This window comes from Peromyscus californicus, unplaced genomic scaffold (genome assembly GCF_007827085.1).
Source record: "Peromyscus californicus insignis strain IS unplaced genomic scaffold, ASM782708v3 Scaffold_24__1_contigs__length_46423439, whole genome shotgun sequence".
NCBI lineage: Eukaryota > Metazoa > Chordata > Mammalia > Rodentia > Cricetidae > Peromyscus > Peromyscus californicus.
The window spans coordinates 27,322,774-27,339,408 of NW_026294535.1; the positions used below are offsets into that span (position 1 = coordinate 27,322,774).

The 16,635-nt window shown below is 35.5% G+C and overlaps 1 protein-coding gene across 7 annotated transcripts in view; it reads right to left on the bottom strand.

Annotated features, from left to right (window-relative positions):
- Nav3 (neuron navigator 3) overlaps positions 1-16,635 on the bottom strand; it is a 775,186-nt gene that overhangs the window by 283,657 nt on the left and 474,894 nt on the right. The window lies entirely within an intron of this gene.

Consider the following 16,635-nt stretch of genomic DNA (forward strand, 5'->3'; position numbering starts at 1 on the left):
GCATGCTTAGTGGGGAGGCTAAGAAAGTTTAAAGGAGTCAGAGGAAGAATTTAACTATGAAACAGCAGAATGTATGAGGAAAGGCCATTTAGTGCTACTGCAATAGAGGAATGAGCCTGAAAATGAGTGGGGTGCTCTCACAGCATTTTGTCTTCCCTGCTGTGGAGCTGAAAGGTCACTCCACATGATGCCCTGGAGCACTGGCACTGATGTAGTATGGTCTCAACATATATACATATATTGCTCAAGCAGCAGCTGAAGACTACTTTAAAGGTAGTAAGACCATGTGGGGACCATCACCCAAAAACAGGATACCTTCAGAACTTTAATATGAAAATAATGATTGAAACTAGGGAACTGATAACAGATGGGGTGAGTGGGAAAAATATTTAAGAAATAAAGTAGGTAAGACAGGCATTGATTTCAGAAATAAAGGAGGGATAACTGCCTGCATGGACAAACAGTAAAGACTTTTTACTGAGAATAAGGAGAATGTCAAAAGTCAACTATTTGTTTAAAGAACAAGTTATTTAATGGAAAGCTGTAGATGGTCCCAGGATCAAGAAATATGAGAAATCAAAGGGAACTATAAGTGAGACCTATTTTGGATGAAAAATAGTGCCTGAAGCAAGAGACAGGGAATGCAAACTGGCTATTTTGCCTTAGAAGGCTTCATTTTAAAAATGTGACTACTCCAATTTAAGGTAACAGACCACTACTCAACAAAGAAACTCAGCTCAGGAAATAGGTATAAGAACTGAAAATGGATACTAGAAGTCTTTGTGGTAGAAGACCTGAGCATTTTAAAATATATTACTTTACAAAAGATAGCTCCTGTGGGGCTGTCACACCTTCGAGAAGTAACAGGTGTGTATAAACCACCAATAATACTTTTAATTTTATGTTTTACTGTAGCACAGAACCACATGGATGTATTGGGTATTCAGTCTACACCAGGTGCTTTTGTATGCTGCTATATTTTGGCTTTTCCTAAAATCGAGAGACAAAATACACAGTTAACAAAAAGAAAAACGAAAAGGCAAATGGCAGAATAATCTTTGGCAAAGGTTCTAATCTTCTTAGATTTCAGACTGGACCTGCGCAAGACCAGATCACTGAGTTTTACAGGCCTCTGAGATGCCTTGAAGTAAGTGGGGAAGCTGATAACATATCAAAAAAACTGAATTATTCTCTCTAGCTTACATATTCATAATCTCATCTCTACAAAGAAAAAAAAGACTTGAAATTCTTTACCTTAAAATAAATGACCAACATTTTGACATGATATTTTTTTAATAAGAGAGAAGATTCTACAATTGTCCCATTCATCATTGTCAGCCTCTTCATTACTTGACTGACTCTATCTATAACATAATTCCTGTAGCTAAACCTTTCATTTCTCTTTAAAGAAGTATTAAATTGGCAGTAAAACTGAGGATTGCTGAAATAAAGAAATAATCAGGGCTAATTTTTGTCAATAATTGACACTGTTTCTATGTTTCAGATTAAAAAAAAAATACCCCTCATTTTATGTGAACAAAGTGGCCTAAGGAGCCAGGTTAATATCTTTTACTTGAGTCCACTAACAACAATTATGAAAAAGTTTCAGTTGGACAACATGACAACCCGAGATGTTACTGCTGGTTTTGTTTTACATTGGAAGACAGAATAGGTGAGATTTCAGGTGTTCGGATGCAATTTTCTGTCTTTTAATAAGATAATGGCAGCAAAGATCAATCACATTTATTTTCGTAGGAAAGATTTCACCACAGAATTGGATTGTTTACTTAACTTTGTAAAACTAGTATTGTTGAAAGAGAAATAGAAAAACCAACACCATAACTGTAAGTCATGACAAAAAGATAAATGATAATGCAATGGAGAACAGATTTCAGGGAATGAAAAATGAAAGTAAAGAACCAGTCTGCCTCCATCTTAGGCCTAAAGGCCATCTCACAGTAAAGACAAATGAGTTTCATTCCTGTTTACGATTAAATCTCTGTTTCACAAGGATTGGGCTAAGCCTACCTGTAACTTTAACTACAAATGGTTCTGTAGTGCCTGTTCCAAGAATGGCCATCATGTCTTTGTTTCAAAAAGTCGTTTAAACCACCTTGCACCACTACCTTTGTTTCAAAAGGTTATATGATCACCTATGACTACTTTACTATGACTACATTGTTTTGACTAGAACTACATTGTTATGACTAGGACTACATTGTTATGACTAGGACTACATTGTTTTGACTAGGGCTACCTTGTTATGACTTATGACTACCCTGCTATGACTATGACTACCTTGTTATGACTAGGACTACCTTGTGTTGCCTACCTTGCAACCATGTTTTTGTTTCAAGAGATCATTAAGACTAATATTTGTTTGTCCTGCTCATATAACCCTGTCTATTTTGCCTCCAAATCCCCCATTTGGAAACTCCCTAACCCTGAGCCTTGTCTTTCTTCACATCCAATGCTGACCTCTTGAATCCCCCATCAGGGGGAGGCAGCCCTTTTACATAAATAAAAGAAAAGCTTGATTTAATTAATTGCTTGCTTTAATTAACTTGGCCATGATGATTTGGGTTGGTGGTCTTTCTCCTATCTTTAGTATTAACAGAAAGAAAAGTGAATTCTACCATGACTATGTGCTAGTTGATATGCTTTTATAACCTCCTCTGACCATGCCTCGTCTCTGTGTGTATGAAGAAAATATGTATTACATGAACTATAATTTCAAATGATTTTTTGAATGACTTGTTTACATATTTTAATGTAGTGTCCAACCAGGTTACTAACTTTTTCAAATACTTTGATATTGAAGATTTCACCTCCAGTAATAAACTCAGCATTAGAGTGTGTGAGATACAACAACGTATGGCCACCACCTCTACTCAAAAAAAAAAATAATACACTATATAATAAAAATCTTCAGGCCAGCTCCTGAAGTCAAAGTCAAATAATATATAATGAAAATTTCTTTGTAAAGATTATATTCATAATAAATTTATACACTCTCATATTTTAGAATTACTGGGCTGACTTCCTGAAGCAAAGATGAAAGAGTATGTGGACATTCTATCTTGAATATAATTACACATTCTCTATTATTTGGCAGAATGAGTTGGCGGAGCATGAATGAACTGCATAATTCCACAAGTCTCCATCCATATTTCAGTATCTATGAAATAGCCTGGCCTCAGTGATGCTACAATACAGCCATGAGTGGAGACACTAAGCAGTGTTTTATCCCTCTTCCATCAATACAGTAACTAAATGCTATCAGGAAGGTCCATTTCCCAGGCCATTAGTGGGAAATGGCATCTCACCTAACAGTTAAACACTGTAGGGTAAACCATTTGCCAAAGAAATGTATCATCCATTGACCTTCCTGTCGATCTCTTCCCGAAATTAGATGAACAATATACAATAAATAAAATTATACCACTCAATATGCATTTACTACCCTAAGGTGGAGGGTTTAGGTCCACTTTTATGAAGCTTCACTGGGAATTTAATAAGGCTTAGGGCTCCTGTTTATCTAGGCTACTGCTGCATCTTTGAAGGACGAACCATTAACGACAACTACTTACAGTTTTAAACATTTAAGACTGACACATACAAAGAAACATGACCACACAACGTTCCCATAGGGCAAAGACAAGTCACCATAATGTATCAATCTGTAAACTGGAAGTAGTGAATTTAGGCCATTTTTCTACACACTAGCTAGTAAATAGGTTAGCATTTGAGCTTTTTTTTTTTTTCTTTTTTTTTGGTTTTTTGAGACAGGGTTTCTCTGTGTAGCTTTGCCCCTTTCCTGGAACTCCCTTTGTAAACCAGGCTGGCCTCGAACTCACAGAGATCTGCGTGCCTCTGCCTCCCAAGTGCTGGGATTAAAGGTGTGCGCCACCACTGCCAGGTAGCATTTGAACTCTTATTTGTAGGATTTAACTATTAACTTCTTTGTACTATAAACTTTAGAAAAAGTTGATTTTTACATAACTTGACAAAACACTTTTTAACAATTTACAACTAACAGTGAAAGGAACTGGTTTATAAGCTAGCAAACTTTATTAAGCACATGCAGTAACAAGGGAGAGCTACAAGAAAGTCACTTTATAGTTGTCATTTCTACATGCATAATTTTATTCATGACAGTCCTGTATGTCAAATATTTTGATTCTCATTTTAATACGAATTTAGTGTATGTTAACTGTGTACCAGATGGAGACATATTTAGGGATCTATCTTCGCTATAACTCTATGGCTCTATAACTTTATTGTTCCCTAAAGGTGTACAGGGTTAGCCTAGGCATTTTCCAGGGCTAGTTACTTAAGCTAGACTAAACTGTAATTCTTGGTAGCAACTAAAATAGCTTTTACAGCATCGACTGTATTTGGCGGCATGAACTAGTAGCATCGAGACACTCTTCCTTATATTTAGACCTGCTTCCATCTTGAATGAGAATAAAAATAAAGAAACAGTTGTCTGAAACAAATGGTATGCAGGCAGCAAACATAAATAAACTAAACTGGGATCTAACCCTTCAAGTTCAGTTTTTCCTGTAAACACCTTACTGGGCTGGTTAGAAATTCTATAGAAACAAAAGCATACATAGGTAATTCACACACCATACCCTCTATCCCCAAAAATCTTTACATTAAATTTTAAAACAAATTTATTTTCGATAAGTCCTAAGTTTATAGAAAATAGTATAAAGAAGGAGATACCATGTGATCAGCACCAAATTTTCCCTGTAATTTTCTGAGGTTGCCATACTGGACTTGTTATAGTTAGTCAGTCAATGGTGGTACATTGCTAACCCAACTCTTGTATTTCATCCAGATTTCCTTACATTTTAATGAATATTCCTTGTCACATGCTCCATAGTCATTCTGCAAGTCTCATTTTAGAATTTCCCATTTTGTCAAGGCACCCTGCAGTCATCAAATAAACAATATTATAAATTAAACTGAGGTACTAGACATACTCAGTACATCTCTTGCTCCTGAGGAATCCTAGTTTTCAATGCTACTCATTAAAAGGGGAAGGAACTATATCTGTGTATATTACGACATTTATCTATAAATATGTATCTATAACCACTACATATTTAACAACTCCCATGTAGACTGAGCTAAATCTGAATGCATAAAATTATCCTGAATTCCAAACTATTACATTTGTCATTATATAATTATCAGTACTTCAAGTTGTTTATTACTTTTAAATAAAAAGAAAAGCACACATACATACACACACACACACACACACACACACACACACACACACACACACACACACACACCAGATACAATCCCTGCATCACTGTGCCTGACTCCTCTAGATGGCCTAGAGTGAAGTTTGCTCATTATAATGCTTCATTTGTACACAGAGGATAGTCTCCTGTGCCATGGAATAGTCTCAAATGATGGTCTCCTGTGAAATGCAATATTCTCAGAACTGAAAATTCAATAGGGAAAGAAGAGGAATAAAACCAGTTCTTATTTGTATGACATTAATGTTCTAATTTGAAAATTAAATGATAATTGTAATACATCAGTAAGTGTTCTGAAGAAAAATAAAGCGGGATATAGAGGGGTGGCATGTGTTTGTAAAAATACTATAATCAGAAAAGATCAGGAGGTATTAGAGAAAAAGCCTGATGAGTGGGATAAAACCCTCCAGATTAGGAATAGGGAGGATGACTGTCCTGACCACACCAAGTATAGACTGTTCAACAACAGAACTTACCTATCTACAGACTCTTGGAAGTTGGAAGGTAAAAAGTTTTCTCTAAAATATTTTTGAAGAAAAATAAACTTAAATATGTCTATAAAAACAACAACAAACCCGACCTAGTTGTGAATTAAACTCTAACACTTAAATTAGTTAATTAACTAGTTGATTAAAAGATTTGGTATAATGCCAGCACTTTGCTCTTTGAGAATGGTTGAAAGGCAGGAAGTTGGGGTTCCACAGACAATTGCAAAGTCAAGGGAAAATTGATTTTACTGTACCCATTTTTCAGCTTCAAATTAAAATATACGTGTGCCCAAGGCATGGTTGCGACTGGTTACATAACTTTATTATCATAAAAGTGAAAATAGTCTGATGATTCCCACTAAACACTTCCCTCTTAACATCTCTGGGTCCAATACAAACAACACCCAAGCTCCTCCAGTGAGGTCTTTGCTGCCCTGCTGCTCCCCAGGGAGTCAATTTTGCTTTTTTAAGCACTTCCTCTTCTAAATAAAGTTTTTGCCTGCTAGTCTTCTGTGTCTGTAAATTCTTTTATAGAGGAGAGGAAGTAGCAAATGCAAAGGTGTCGATTTTCCCTGCAGACATCAGCTACAGAATACTGATAAGGACTGAGGATACCATATATTATTTTATCATGACCAATTGGTTATCTTTGTAAGTTAAAACAAATGCATTTTCTTATAATGGAAGATAGATCGATTTTGCTTCTTCAGTTGATTTGCCTTACACACTTTTCACCAAGGTTTGTAAATTTAAAGAGAGTAACAAAATCCATAAAAATAAGGGAAATAAAACAACCTTTTACTGTGCCACATGCCTCTGCATGCATACATTATACATTCATTCATTATAAAATATAATACAGATTATGACTAACCCCATTTTAAAGATCAATAATCTAACCCCCAGTCTTGTATAACTTGCTCCAGAAGAACAAATATATCATAATAATAATATTATAATAATAATTATAGCACTTGAATTCATTCTGAGCATTTTCAAGGTATATACTTATTCACTATTAAGGAAAATAATACAAGATAATATTAGTTCTTTTTTGTCTACAAGACATTGATCACTAGTTGTAATACAATGAAAATTAGTTTAGATTTTGTCTATTGTAGTAACATTTAGCTATTTACTTGGTAAGTCACCGAAGACATAAAATTTGAATTACGTAATTACAAAATCCATCCATTATGCCAATACTTAAATGATACATAATAGAATACTTAATGAACACATATATGATATATTCAATCATTCACTGCATAGTTACTACATGCATAACACGTTAGCTATCAGAAACTCATTTTTAGACAAAAATTAAAATTTTTCTATCTCCTAAACTATATGGACTACTGGGAAAGAAATACACTCAACAAATAATTGAACTAATGAAGTATTAAAGATAATGATAAGGTTTCTGAATGAAAAGCACATGTTATTGCAAGAGGTCATAAAGCAAAGGAATTTTATGTAGACTTTGGAGGCAAAGGCTGGTGGTCATGGAAGGTGGCTCTGAGGAAGTCAAATTTGAGGCAAAAATCTGAAAATGAACAAGAGTTAATCAAGGGCAGTAAAAGAAAACCCTAAAAAGAAACTATACTTCCAGTTACTATTGAAAATTGTATGTATATATGAAAAGAAAAAGGACAGTGGGAAAGGAAATAAGTAAGGAATAGAAGCAGGGAAGGAAGAGAGGAGAACAGAGAGGTAGGAGAAAAAAGGAAGGAGCCATTGCCAAAAAGCCTTAGTTGGGAAGGGGCATCTGAGGTTCAAAATGTACAACATACAGACATTCAAATGCATTAGGATTTTTTTTCAAACAAAGAATGGATATTAGTATATCATTATTTCATTGACAAGGTTTAGAAAAAAACTATTTTCAATATGTTTATCATTTCCAAATATTTGTAATTGATATCATTGGACACTCAAAAACTTTGGGCTAAAACAAAATATTTCTTATCTGCTAAGAACTCTATATTGTTATTTCAGTGAGTTCTCCCAACACTTAAGAAGTGCTGGCTGGAGTGGTTAGGAAATTTATATAGAGTCTTCATAGAATTAAAACAACTCTGTCCAAAGATGAGTTCTAGTCATCATAGAGTTAAATTAGCCCTCTCCAAAGATGAATTCTAGTCATCAGAGAATTAAAACAACCCTCTCCAAAGACGAGCTGTAGTCATCACAGAGTTAAATCAGCCCTCTCCAAAGATGAGTTCTAGTCATTATAGAATTAAATCAACCCTGTCCAAAGATAAGTTCTAGTCATTTGGCTTTGTTTCCTTCATATGGATGAGGACTTGTAACTTAGTAAAACAGAACGCACTTACGTCTACCCAATTATTTTAAACAGTCTGCACTGACATGCTGGGGGAACTTTCCACGGTGTTATTAAAGACACTTGTCCTTGTAAATAAAGCAGGCTTCATGCAAGCGTTGATATGTTTTTATAAGAACTCTAATTTTAGGTCATAGGAGAAAAAGTTCTGGTTTTTCCTCTCCATGGTATTATCCACAGAACTCCTCACCCAGCATGCTGCTTTTGTGTTCTCAAGTTCTTGGTCATTCCTGTAGTCTCTAACTTAGATTCCTATGTAAGGTCTAAGGACAGGGGGGAAAAAATGACTCCAGTTTGGCTAAGATCACTTCCCTTCTGCTCTGTCATAGAACTAGTAATTCCACAAAACACAGCCTGGGCTGGGAATACAGAGCCTGCTTGGTGTGAGTGAACTCATCTTTCTGGTCCTCCACAGTAACTTAATATTTCTACATTTTTATAGAAAGTGTTTAAGTCTTATACATGACACATGGCAAGATCCTATTTCTGGACAAATATCAGTAGAAGTCAATGACATATAGCACACACAAGGGTCAAAAAGAGCAAACAACGGTTGACTTAATCTACCCTACCATTAGCCACTGTATCTACCAAGTCATTTGGGTCATCTTTTTGCCTTCAGTCTGTGGATAGAAACCAGCCGCCTACACATGCTACACAGACATTCTAATACTGAGCTACACTCACTCCCATACCATCTAGCTACTTTTAAGTCATGTTCTTATCTACAGTCTCACACAGTTATGTTTTATCAAGGAAAAAAATAAATCTTCAAATTTGTTTAATTGAATTGAAAAGGAAAGGTGCTGTGGGATGTTCTGTATGTCAAATGTGTTGCTGATTAGTCAATAATTAAAACACTGATTGGCCATTGGCTAGGCAGGAAGTGTAGGCGGGACAAGGAAGAGAATAAAGCTGGGAAGTGGAAGGCTGAGTCAGAGAGACACTGCCAGCCGCCACGATGAGAAACAGCATGTGAAGATGCCGGTAAGCCACGAGCCATGTGGCAAGGTATAGATTTATAAAAATGGATTAATTTAAGCTGAAAGAACAGTTAGCAAGAAGCCTGCCATGGCCATACAGTTTGAAACCAATACAAGTCTCTGTGTTTACTTCGTCGGGTCTGACGGCTGTGGGACTGGCAGGTGAGAGAGATTTGCCCTGACTGTGGGCCAGGCAGGAAAACTCTACCTACAGAAAGGAGATGTGAAAGCTCATCAAAAGTTGTCTTGGGGATTTTTGCTACTCAATAAGAGATTTCCTTGCCGTGCAGTGGTGGCGCACACCTTTAATGCCAGCACTCAGGAGGCAGAGGCAGGTGGATCTCTGTGAGTTCAAGGCCAGCATGGGGTACAGAGTGAGTTCCAGGAAAGGCACAAAGATGCACAGAGAAACCCTGTCTCAACACCTCCCCCCCAAAAAATAGATTCCTTTAAGCAATTCTTTGATTGGACGATGACTTCTTTCCATTTGGCATTAGGTATTAAAGATACTCACTGAGTTAAAACACTCATTAAATGACATACTTCTTGTAACTAATGTGTTGCTCAGATTACCATATCATTTTTTTTTCAAAATTCTTATGTGATTGTAATTAAGTTATAAAATCTTACCTATTGGATTTGATATGGTATATTAAAAATGTGTGTTTGTGTGTGTGTGGGGGGGAGTTATATTGTAGTTTTCTAGCTTTGCTGACTCAAAGCCAAGTGGCTTCATGGATACAGACACTAGGAAGCCTGTGGAGCTGACATGAGTCAGTAGGGTGGCAAAGGTTTCCAACATTCCTCTCTTTTATCTAATATCATTAAATAAACCTTTGAAACTATTCTAATAAAAACTTCATCCTTGGGTAGTCAAGCCCAGGTCTGCAATAGAATGTGGAAAGAAAATGTTCTTTTGATCACATAATTCCTCTACCAACCATTATTCATTCATTTTATCTGTGCTAGATGACTTTCACTCAACAGTAATATAACTGTTCGAGATTACTTTTCTATTGCATATTTGGAATATTTTTAGGTAAAGCTAAAGTGTTTTTTGCTTTTCTTCTATTGTTAGAATGGATATGGAAAATTAATATTGCAAAAATATTAATGCATCATGTATAGCATCATGCAGGCAAGATCCCAGATCACGTGAGATCAGGGCACAACACTCCTAAAACTGACTCCTGGTTTTTCTCACATTATTCGCAAAGGAGACACTAATGTAAATAAACACAACTGGACTCCTTCACCTACTATTAACATCTTGTCTAAATTCATCATTCATTAGCAATAAAATTATTTCAAAGGTTTACTAATTTAATATCTATAAAAATAAATAATAAAAGCAACCAACTACAGGAGACTCATCTGGAAGAACAGCAAATGCTCTAATTGCTTGTGGGCATATTGTTTAAGCTAGCTTATTCATTCATTATAATAGGCATTATTGAACATTAACTCTGTGAAGACATTAAACGCATATTTTTCTAGGGTCAAAATAAACAATTCAGGTAAGTTTACAATTTTTAGTGCATGCATGCAGCTTTTATTAAGCTAAACAAATGAGTCAGAGAATTAGAGATTGATATAAACTGTGGAAAGAATAAAGGTCTAATGGTATATGTATGAATGGAGGACTTTAGAGAGGAATGGGTGGGCCCACTCTACTAGAATACAGACCTGAGGACAGTTTTCTTCTGTACAGCAGAGCCCCAACAGTTTCCATAATCTTTGTTTCCTCAGCATTGTGCTTTGTATGTGGTTTCTTTCCAATGCTTCATGTGTTGGAAGTTTGGTCCCTAGCATGTTGGCACTGGGAAGGAGTATGGGACTTGTAAGAAGCTGAGTGAAGTGAAATTCCTCAAAAGATGTAACTGGATTCACATTGCTCTCAAATTACTACCTAGAGATATCATTTGTCATGACACAAACTTCTTCATGACACCAAACATCACTCTCACAAAAGGCCCAATCAATGGGGATCATTGCTATCTGACTTTCTTTCTTCCAAACTGTGACTTCATTGCCTTATAAACTACCCAGCCTCTAGCAGTTTGGCATAATATTTCAAAATACACTAGTGCACTCAAACATTTATAAATTATGCCATCCTGTATCAAAACTCTAGAACTGCTTATTATATGTATTGGCATTTGTACAGCAAGGGACTACAATCTATCACATCAGATAGTGGTCATATGCCATTGTTCATGTTACACTTTTAAAGGAAATTAAAATAAGAATTATACCCAGAGCTGTATCTCACCAAGGTAATTAACAAATTACACTATCACAGATAATTGAACTTATAAATCACTGGTGCTTACTGTTGAAATACTGAGAAACTGATCAAACTAGAAAAAAAATAAGTTGGCTTAATTCAGCAGAGACCTGAGGGCAGGAACATGATGGGGGTATAAGCAAGGGGAACAGAAAGAAGTTAAAGAAAAAGTAAAGAGTAAGCCAAATCGAGGTGTCTGAATCACTGAGTAACAGTTATATCACATTTAGGAGTGCTCAACACTGCACCCAAGTTGTACAATAGTCCTACAACACTCGTGTGATTACCTGTCACAAGAAGCATGGTTATAGTGAAAACTAAATTAATATTCACAAGTTAATAATTATGATGCCTTACTCTTAAAAGGGTTTTGCTTCTTATTTAGTTTTCTGGCTTGATAATCCATCACCAAATTAAAAGGAGCTATGGCTGGAGTTTGGGACAGAACGTACATGCTCCAGAACCCAAGTTCATTGTCCAGCTCCACAAAAAAACAATCAAACAGACAGTCACAGGGTGAATAAATGTGATAAGTAACTGTTTCCATCTTAAGCCTACATTTCCCTGCTTTCAAATGTTTCCCTTATTCTCACTAAAGCTGTAGACTATGTCTCATTGACTTTTAGGACTATCGTTCCCAGAGTAAAAAATTTAATTTAATTTTTTTTTAAATCCAAAATGATACCTTACAATGTAAGCTATAAAAATTTTGCCATACACATCTGTGTTAAACACTCCCAGAATTTGTAAAATGGCAAGTTCAAAAGCAAGACCTGTCAAGAGTTATACCATGAAATTAGAGATGCCTCACCAAAACATCAAGGAAGATGACTTTTTCTCTTATTGATTTTAGAACAAATGCAGTTGAAATAATTAGGAAAACTCCAAACAGCTGTCCATCAAATGAAGACTACACAGAAGGAAACAAAGACCTTGTTACACCAATTTTCACCTGGTAGCAGACACTGTCCTCCTAGCATATCTCCTGATCTGCTGAAGAGAAGGAAGTTCTTTTATCTTGAATTCAGTGTAGATGCTTCATTATAACAATTTTTCAATCACTATGTGAAGGTGTGTTTTACAAATATACACATGTATATATTTGCATCTATTTATCTTTATTGAAATTACTGCTAGTTTACATTTCTGTTTCTTTTCTCTAGTGCCAGTTAATTTCATATTCCCATTCCATCCTTTTTAAATACATGTCCATTGTATTTTATATGAGTAACTAACTGCAAATAACTTTAAAGGATTTTTATGAAACCAAATCCTTAAGCATATTCATGAACCTCATTAAGTCTTAAACAAAAGGTTTTCACTCATTTAGAAAAAGGGAATCGAGTGTGGTTACACAAAGTGATATTCTACAGAAATGGAGAAGGGAACTGCTTTATCCTGATTTTTTTTTTTTTTTTTTGAGATGAGAGAAAGGAAGGTGACCTTCTAAAATTGAGTGTGACAGTATACTCCTTCATCCTGTCTCCATTCAAGTCCTAAAATAGTTGTTTCATCCAAAAACTTCTGCCTGCTTGAAATGGAAATATTAGATAAGCTATTGTTACAACAAAATGATGATGTTTTAAGCATGGCCATGTTCCACCAGCACTGAAGTGACACTTCCTCTTTGGGATTCCGTGACTGAGAAACTTAAACTAAACGAAAATACTGATGCTGCCTCTGAGAGGCTCACAGTTATAATTAACTAAGATGCCCACTGATGTTGGCAAGAGAACCGCAGAAAAGATTATTGATGCAATACATGTCTCCTCTTTCTTTCCAATTGAGAACATCAAAAACCAAAGGCAACAATTCAACTCTACTGATTCTATTGATTCTGTTGATTGGCCATGGTAGGTTCAGTACCAATCACAGATGACCCTTCCACTTTTTATCCATTCTGTCTTGTACTCTCTGGCATTGCAAAACTAAAAGATTCTTTTTTGAGAAGCAGAACTGGTTCAGGTAAAGCAAGATGTCTCATTGTCTTAGTCATTAATCTTCAGGTAATTAAAATGCCATAATTTTCCTCCAGACAGAACACACTTCAGGCACAATCAATGAAAAGTTTCCCAATGCATCTAACCCCAAAGCATTTTAAGAATACATTTCCATGTTATAAAAATGTAACAGCAGAACATGCCAATAGTACTCAATATTCTTCAAAACACCCATGACCAGAAACAAATTCATTATGACGTGTTCTCATCTGGTTAACTGATTCCCATGTGCGCAGAAGGTACCGAGTACAGAGCTCCAACACCAGAAAACATGTCAGAAATGAGACAACACAATAAGAACTTTTTTTCCTAATTTATAGAAATCCTTGACTTCTGAGGTAGATATTTCAAACCAACTTTAACAAACACAATTTCCATCAATTGAACAAAAGGACTATACTCCACCAACACTCACATGGAGGGATAGGGCTATATATCGAATGACTAAAAAAAAAAACATTCAGTCTATATTTCAAAACAATGGATTCAAAAGAGAATAGAAGATAAAATATAGAAGAGTAAATAGCTTACAGGAAAGCACTTAAGATTTCAGGAAGTTTCACAGCTGCCATAAAGATTTCTGTTTTCTCCATAACCTACCTCCTTCTCAACCCAGGCAACAGAACATAAAACAAGTCCAAGTTACATGTCCTGTTGCTTATACAGCAGGCTGTAAACGTCGAGGAGATTTAGCAGGTCACATTCGACTTATGATTCAAATGTGTCTGCTTCATTTTTTTTCACAATTCAACACAAAGCCACTGGCAATGTTGAAATATTTCTTAGTGTTATTCAGAGACATGAAGACAGGTTTCATTAGTTCACTACTTCAGATTACTTAGCAGTTCACCAGAGTGCAATTGGCACAAATTTGACTAATTTAGTATTGCCCTCATCAATCCTGGAAGATACCACACGATAAACAGAAAGCCTGAAGGAAAAGTAAAGATCTAGATGGGTCTGGGTAAGTATGAGCATATTTCAGATAGATACATTATAATCATCTGAACTAATTAGAGGGGTGTATAATTTATTTTTCTAAGCTCTGAAAGGTTTTAATCAATAATGATCCTGTAAATACCGTGGGGCTACATGGCTCTGAAGTCATTTGCTAATTATATCCCATTACATAAGACACATCCTAGGTTACAGATTTAACTGGAGCTCTCGGCATTCATGACAAACAGCTCCATGATAAAAAAAAAAAAAAAAAACAAATTAATGAAATTTCCCAAAGTAACATTTTAAAATAACTTTTCTGAATGTCTTCTCATACAAACATATACCAAATAAATACTGCCTAACCAAACAATTCACACCAAAATGATCAAGTTTATACACTCTATGAAGGATAGCTCTGACCAGCATACCTTTTTCCCCCCTTTTTACAGGCCAATTAAAACAGTTCGATGAAAAATTACTGAAATGCTAAGCCCATTGCCATTCAAATCACATAAGATACTGCCAGCAGCCCTCCCCACTCGGTTTTAAAACCATATGGAGCTCTATTTAAAAATTTAAACTTGACTTTAGGCATACACATCTGCATCTAATATTTTGGCAGTAAAAACCAATTCACTCTACTTGAATGTCAAATGTAGACTTAATACTGTATTTTACTCAAAATAATGCCAATTCATTCTAACCCCAAAGTAATAATATTTTATTTAATAAGTATAATTAATGGCCTACCAAGACAACACTTAACTTAAAAGAAATATTGTGGCGCAATTACAGAAGTGTATACTAACATTTCCCTGTTGGAATATTCATTATTGCACTATTCTGGGAGTGACTATCTCTGAATTATATGCAAGAAAGAATAATCAGTGTTTATTTAATTCCAACAAGCTTTGGGTGGAGGAACTCAAATTTTAAGTGATGTAAATGATAAAAAATATTAGATAATATAAAATGCATATGTGCATGCATAACCAAGTATGTATATACACAGTCATCTATGTACACTTCCCTATAGAGTGTACATTGTACAAAAAAATCTAATCTCAATAGGAATTGATACATTTACATAAAATTTATGTGTATATATATGCATATATGTAAATGTAATGGAATTTTACTTCTAACCTTGAATCTTAAGGTTCTCAGTGACCCTCTTTCCTAAGAGGCAATGTCATCATTTTCTTATACATACATATAAAGACAATTTACACATGTATACATGCATGCAAGTATGGTGATACATCATCACATATAACGTGTTTTATTACAGAGTTGGATGCATACGACCTCCATTTCCAAAGGAACATAACTCCAGGGTAATCAAATATGAACTCATGTATCTCTCCCACACTCTTTTTTGATGATACAAAGAAATACTTTAAATGTGCTTTTAAATTAGCCAGAGGAAGTTGACTCGATTTATGATGCAATAAAATTAAATGCAAAAGCATAATGAACATGGTGACAGTCTGAGAGGAAAAGGAAAAGAAGAGGCTAGAACTGTGCACTGTGTCAGGGTTCGAACGAGAGCTACGATATTTCAACGTTTTTTGAAAAGCAAGACAACATCACAAAGGTTACCAGCTAGGTTTCTGCACTGCCTGAGAACTGCCTCTCTGAGTCAGCCACATCAAATTTTCATAGAGCCTGAAAAATTACTCCATGTTAAAACCTTTTCCTTAGGGGCCAAAAGCCTTATCTCAGGGTGCTCTACATTTCTCTTCAGAAAAAAAAAAAAAAAGGAATAGTATGATAGAGCCTGTACATTAAAATATTTCAGAAACATGTTTTTGTAGTACGGGTTCCCAAAGTCTTACAACATAATTACTAAGGGAACAATTCACTGAAAGGACTGAATCCTAAGGCAATTCATTTCAGATTTCCAGAAAATAATTTAAGAAATGCAGGGACTAAAGCAAATCTCAGCTGAACTGAAATTAGAGATTTCAAGTAGTTGGGAGACCAACTTCTACTTCTCATTCTTTGGAAGAATGACTGAAAGTATATGTTGCCTTAAATGACACACTCATTCGTCTACAAATCGTAAAAGGGTCTACACTTTCTGCAACCACGGAGAATATAATGGAAAGGAATACCTGTGAGGTCGTGATCCCAGTGAGCTAACAGGAACAGTTTATGGTCTCAGGTTGGGGTAAAGAATCTTGTTTCTCCCTCAGTAGGAAACCCCAGCAGAACGTCCCAGAGAAAGCATTCTGTGGAGTGCGGCATACCCAGTTCTGTCCAGCTGTATACTTCAAGAGATTTAGTTCCCTTTCATTTGAATTGGGATT